A 6,458-nucleotide genomic window follows, 5' to 3' on the forward strand; every position below is an offset into this window, starting at 1 on the left:
GATACATGATGGTTTGATTCATCTTTTGCCCCTATGCCTAGGTTGGATGACTGATTTGCTGGTCAGGACTGCTACAAACCTCAACCAGGGTTTCTTCTGGCTTTGCCCTGCTCAGGCCTAAGTCACCAACTTTCCTGCCCTAACACATGCACTCATGCTCCATCTCTACAGGGCAGTGGGTGAGATGGCCAGTGATGTACCCTGGGCAGACTGGAGAGGCCTCCAGAACCTACCTTGGTGGTAAAGGTGGCAAGCACCATTGCCTTCTCCTTCATTGTGCCTTAGCGACTTTTTGCCAGCACCTGACTCGAGCATATGCTAGATTCCTCGGTCCCTGTTTCATAGGTGACATTGCTGCTGACCCTGTGTGCTCTCTTTGCTGTGCTTTGTAATGGCTTGGCACCTGGAAACCACACTACCCCAAACCACACCTTCCTTCTGCCCTATGGTGCCACTGCTCTGGGCACAATGGGGACAGTCCATCCTGCCCTCATGTATCCCACCACACCCCAAACTGCAAGCATGGCTCAAATACAAAAACCTGGGAAAAAGCCTACCCAGAGGCTCATGGCCAAGTTACTCATGCACTCTGTGGCTGTGTGACAGATCAGCTCATGGTCCTTGAAAATGTAGATGTCAGTCTAGGGCACATCCTTCTCCTTCAGAATCTCCTGCCTGCAGAACCAAGGGTGGCAGTGTTGGCAGCATCAGTGCCTCCACCACCATGTTTCCATTCAAGCCAGCCCTGGGCTGAGAATTTCCCTGGGCAATGACCAAAAATCCTCTTGCACTAGGTGTGAGCTCCAGTGGTTTTGAGACTTCTGACCAGGCCTGAGAGATGACATAAAACCATGGAAAATGGTCTGAACTAGAACTTAGCAGACAATGCTGGTGGTGATGGTGATGCTAACACCTACAATTTGAGCACTTCCCCTGACCCAGCACTTAGACTGACTTCCTCTTCTACACAGCCCCGTGCTGAAAGTGCAGGTGTGACTATCATGACCACTTTGTGGATGAGAAAACTAAGGATGAGGAGTGAGTTTGTAGTGAACATCACAATTAGTAGTAATAGCTAATGTGCATTGATTAAGCACATGTCTGAACCAGGCAACTTTGTACTAAGTACTTTTACATGTATTTTCTCATTTAATACTCCTCACCACAATTACATGAGGTAGGTACTATAACCATCCTATTTCACAGAGGGGAAAACTGAGGCATGGAGAGATTAATTTGCTTGAGGTTACACACTAGTAACCAGTGAAACCAGGATTCAAACCCAGGCCATATGACTCTAGAACTTGCACTATTATGGCTAAGTAAATTGTTCTCATGGAATGGTCCCCTCAGCTGAATGGTACAGACTCAGCTCAATGACCAAAAAGTGCTTTTCAAACTGTAAAATATTTCAGTGGGAATAATCAAACTTAATACCCTGCCCAGGCCTCACATCTTAAGAAACCTTATTGGAGCCTCTCACTGATCCCTGCCAGGTTCATTTGAGCTATGAGCACCTAGAGGTTTTGAAGGACTGAGCAGTTGTGGTGCAACAGAGACAAGAGGCCAGACTACTTCACAGATCTGCAAAATGCACTTTACTAGTCGAAACTACACATCCTAGGCCCCGCCAACCCCACAGATCCTGCAGGTGTCAGTCCACGCAAACAGAAGGCTGCCCTCACTATTCCAGGGCTCAACAAAGCCATTTCCTGTTGGTCCTAAAAAGAAGCCACAGCCCAGATCACAGGCCATCAGAACCCAGTTATGGGTGGAAGAGAGGCCAGGGCTGGAGCAGGAATACATACACCCTCCTCCCAGGAAACAATATCTTTGGCTTATAAGTAATGGTGAGCTCGGCAAGAGCCTGAGCTGCCTTTGTCTGCCCCCAAATCAGAGTCTTCCAGGGCCAGTGGAAGCAGAGCCAATGGGCACAAGCCACTTGGTGATTGAGACATGCCCAGGAGCCTAAGGCCCTGTGGCACCCTGATTGTGCCACCTTCATTTTCTCCTCTCTCCCCACACTTGCAGATCAGGGAGGCACAGACCCTTGTCACCTCTCTGAGGTTTTCCATTAAGCTACTAAAACACTTTCTGAAGCATCATTTACAGGCAAGACATGGGCTGTGCTGGGCACTGAGGCTAAGGAAGTCAATGACACAGAGAAAAAACTCCAGATCTTAACAGAAACCCACCTCCTTCAGCATCACTCAGCAGAAAGACATTTCCCCTGGCCATTGATAATATTTTTTTTTGTTCCACATCTAACACTAATTGCTGTTGTAGAAGCCACTGAGTCATATTTTATAAACCACCAAAAAAGAGTACATCAGCTCACCTAGCCCCTTTCCTGGACATCCACAGTGCTGTGGTCTTCTGTCTTTTTGTGCCAAAGACAGAAAAATCATGCAGGGAAAAGGTGAAGGTGGTAGGTGGTTTTTACCACTTACCAGGGCTCTGTTGGGGAAACATTCCACTTCTGGGCTCAGTAAAGGAAGGCAACTATGCAGTGGTTTCCCTGCTTTAAGAGACCCAGAAAACCTGGACCTGCTCTCTCTGGAGTTACAGTAGAAACCTCGAGGCTTGTGATTCAGATTTAACTGGACAACAGCCCTCTGCAGAAATTTATCTGCTCAGGGCTCTGATATTGACATATGTGGTAGATGGCCTCAATGTTAAACATGAATACACAATCATGGTGCTTCATCATGGTGTAGGTGATGAGCGTGGAGTTATAGGGCTCAACTACAGCTATGAAAACATGAGGGATGGGTAAACCGAACTCTGCCATGACCAGCACAGGAAATTAAAGACCTAGAGGGCAATAGAGGATAAAAGAAAAACACAAAGACATAGATAGTGTTTGGGCAACATGGGACATTGTGCTCTGGAGATACAATGACTCCGAGCCTGGAAAACCCATTTATTTTATATGCTTATACAAGAGGCTATTGTGCTAGTAGAGTAGAGCTGATAACCATGTAATACTCTATTTTACAAACAAATGAGGACATCATGAGTCTGTGGTACCATTGTGTGCCTGCAGCCCTGCTTTTGGTGTCAATACCATGAACAGCCTTCAAGTTGTTTAAGGGACCTTGCCCTGCCAGGTTACTCAAGGATGAGCAGGGCCCTTCCTCTGCTCCCAGCTGCACATAGGCCAGAAGAATTCAGAGGCAGGGGCTCTCTCCAGAGAACCACAGGTTAGGCTTTATGCCATAATGGACAGAGACACTTTCCATTAGCAGGTAGGTAGGCTAAGAATCAGTGACCCCACCAAACTGAGAAAAACTAAAAAGCATTGAAGATCTGTATGTTAGTGAGCCTGGAAAAAATTATAGTTTTATTTTAAGTTTTTTGAAAAAACAATAACTTCTTTGACTCCATAATTAACACATTGACCAAGACTTTTTAAAAATTTTAAATATTTGCTAAGAAAAAAGATACTAAAAGCTTCTAAAATGTTAGATGATTCTGAAAGTTTTCACAAAACCTGGCAGGGGAGAAAAGGTTCTAAAAGATTATTTTCAACCTCTGCAGAAAGAAGAAGAATTATGAGATCAGAAATTGATGAAGGTCCCAAGTTGAAAGAGGGCCAGTCGCGGGCAGTGTCTTCCACTGGTCTATGCTGGGTTCCCACTTGGGAGGCCCAGGCTGGCGCATCCAGGGGCCAGCTGCAGAAAGCATTGAAAGCTTGTTAGGTTCAGGACCTAACAACCTTTGCTAGAGTGGTATGCTAATGAAAATCTTCTCACACCTGACCCAGATGTGGCGGTAAGAAAACAGGAAATCTTACCTTTTGTGACAGCATGGATGGACCTGGAGATTATTCTGCTATGTAAAATAAGCCAAGCAAAAAAAGAAAAATATCATATGTGCTCAAATATATGTGGAAACTAATGGACAAAGTGAACTGAGGAATGGAATAGAGGCAGAGGCAGAGTCACAGGGACCAGAGGGACAGCAGTCAGAGGAAGGGGGATGAAGGGATGGGATCAGAGAGGGTACGGAGATTGGTGAAACTATATATACATAACACAGATATACATAGCAGAACAGGAAGTCCTAGAGGGAAGTGGGGAGGGAGTTGGGGGAAAGGGGGCAAAGGAGGTATAAAAAGGGACACAGGAATGTGGGGTGAGGGAGTTATGTTCAGTGGGACACTTGAATCCATGTAAACACAATAAATTAAAAGTTAATAAAAATAAAAAAAATTCATGAGGGATTACACAGCAGAAGCTATTCAATATATTAAAGGCCTAGAGTTAAAAAGTAAAAAAAAAAAAAAGAAACTTATTTTTGTTTTCAGATTTTTTTTGATTCTTTATTCAATTTAGAAAGGAAAGACAAAAAAGAGACAGAAATAGGGAGATGCAGAAAAAGCCAATGCTTAAGCCACCAATCACCCACTCAACCTGATGAGAAAAGCCTGGCCAGGAGGTTCCTCAACATTCTGCCCTCAACACCCACACCGTTAATGCCTGGGCATGCCAGGCCCCTGTTAGGCACTCCCACAAGCTCCAAGGGCCATCTGTTAATCCCTGTTGCAAGGGCCAGTGTCAGGTGCCTGGGCAGCACTGCAGGGGTGTGTTCCCAGGACTTCTCCGTTTGCATAAGCAGAGGCGCTGTGAGCCCCCAACTCTACATGGAGGCAGAAGAGACACCTGGCCCCAGGTGAAGGCCTGCTCCCTGGAATGTGGGAGATCCTCTTCTTCCTGCTGGGCAGCCAAGGTCGAGCAGCAAGGACCAGTTTGCAGAGAAGCCTGGAGTTAGTTGCATACCTGGTGCCCAGGGATAAAGGTGAGTGGCTGCACTTGGGTCCTGGGAAGCTGGTGTGTTCTTGGCGTGGAGGAGAGGAGGGGGCAGCTGAGCACATGCGCTCATAAGTGACAGAGCCAGGTGGGGGTGGGCTATCATACTGGGGCAGTGGCCAGGGCCACCTCGAAGTGCTATACCTGCCTCTACCATGGTGGTGAAGTGAAGACATTAGTGGTGGCAACGGAAGATGAAGGAAAACACAGAGACATAGATCAAGTTTGGGCCAGGTGTGACATTGTGCTTTGATAGAGACACAATGACTCCAAGCCTGTTTTCAGCATGGCAATTTCTTGGGGCTTTGAACCTGGGTCCTTTGTTATCCCAGTCCAACACTATCCGCTGTGTCCACGTTGACCCTGCTTTTAGGGTCAATGCCAAAAACAGCCTTTCAGTTGTTTCAGTGAGTGAGCTGGCACTCAAGGAAGAGGAAGGCCCTTCCTTGGCTCTCAGGTGCAAGTAGGCTGGATGCATTCAGATGCAGTGGGGGCACATGACCCTGTGACCAAGGCAAAAAGAAAAAAACAAAACAAAACAAAAAAACACAAAAACCCAGAAAGGAAAAGATGGGTGGAGATGAAAGCCTGCAACGCTTCCTTATTACCAGGCGGTCTCCCATCCAGGTACTAAGGGGGCCCGCCCCTGCGTACCTTCACAAGATCATGTGAGATCAGGCGCGTTCAAGGTGGTAGGACCACACACCCCTGACGGCTGCCTCCGGTGGCCCAAGAAGAAACACCTGGCCTCCAGGTCTCCTCTCCGTTCCGCACCTCATGTGAGTGGGCATGTCTGGGCCCCTGTGTTGTTCGTACTCGCACAAGCTCTGCATGGCACTGGTTTCTTCCCTCTGCCTCAGCTTCCCTTGGGTGGCCGAGGTCGCAGCCTCAGGGACCAGACCGGTATGAAGAGAAGCCACCAGGCGCCCAGGGATAGAGGGGAATGGCAGGACCCGACTCCTGGGCCGCTAATGTGCATGATGGGGCAGAGGAGGGGAGGAAGCAGCTCAGGCCCGGTGCTCATAGGCGACCAGCAAACACCTGAGTGGACTGCCAGGCTCCACGAAGTGGCCAGGGCCACCTCAAAGTGCTGTGCCCCGGGCATGTGTAGGGTATGCAACCCTGTGGCCAAGGCAAAAGAGAAAAAGGGAGTGGGGGGAGGCAAAAGCCTACAGCACCCAGTATTCCCAGGTGGTCTCCCATCCAGGTACTAACCAGGCCTGACCCTGCTTAGCATTTGAGATCAGATGAGATCAGGCGTGTTCAGGGTGGTATGGCCCTATATGCCTGACAACCACCTCCGGTGGCTCAAGAAGAAATACCTGGCCTCCAGGTCTCCTCACCGCTTTGTGCCCAGGTGCCTGGGCATGCCAAGCCCCCTGTTAGGCACTCCCACAAACTCTGCTGTCATCTGTTTCATCCCTGCTGCCACCATTTCCCGTGGGCTGCCAAGAGAACTTCCTCAGCTCCTTGTCATTATTCCCGGGAGGCCAAAAGTGTGCCCACCCACCCAGATGGTGGAAATTGGAACAAAGGTCAGGGGTCTCAGTGTCACAGCAACTTGCAGAAGTGTGGTCGGGGGAGGGCTGGGGATGGGAGGACAGGGGCCAATGTCAGCTTCCTGGGCAGCTGTGCAGGGATGTGTTC

At 48.5% G+C, this 6,458-nt stretch overlaps 1 pseudogene; it reads right to left on the bottom strand.

Annotated features, from left to right (window-relative positions):
- Positions 1 to 5,977: 5,977 nt before the first annotated feature.
- LOC136396312 (5S ribosomal RNA) lies at positions 5,978 to 6,096 on the bottom strand (annotated as a pseudogene).
- Positions 6,097 to 6,458: the final 362 nt, after the last annotated feature.

This window comes from Saccopteryx leptura, chromosome 2, assembly GCF_036850995.1.
Source record: "Saccopteryx leptura isolate mSacLep1 chromosome 2, mSacLep1_pri_phased_curated, whole genome shotgun sequence".
NCBI lineage: Eukaryota > Metazoa > Chordata > Mammalia > Chiroptera > Emballonuridae > Saccopteryx > Saccopteryx leptura.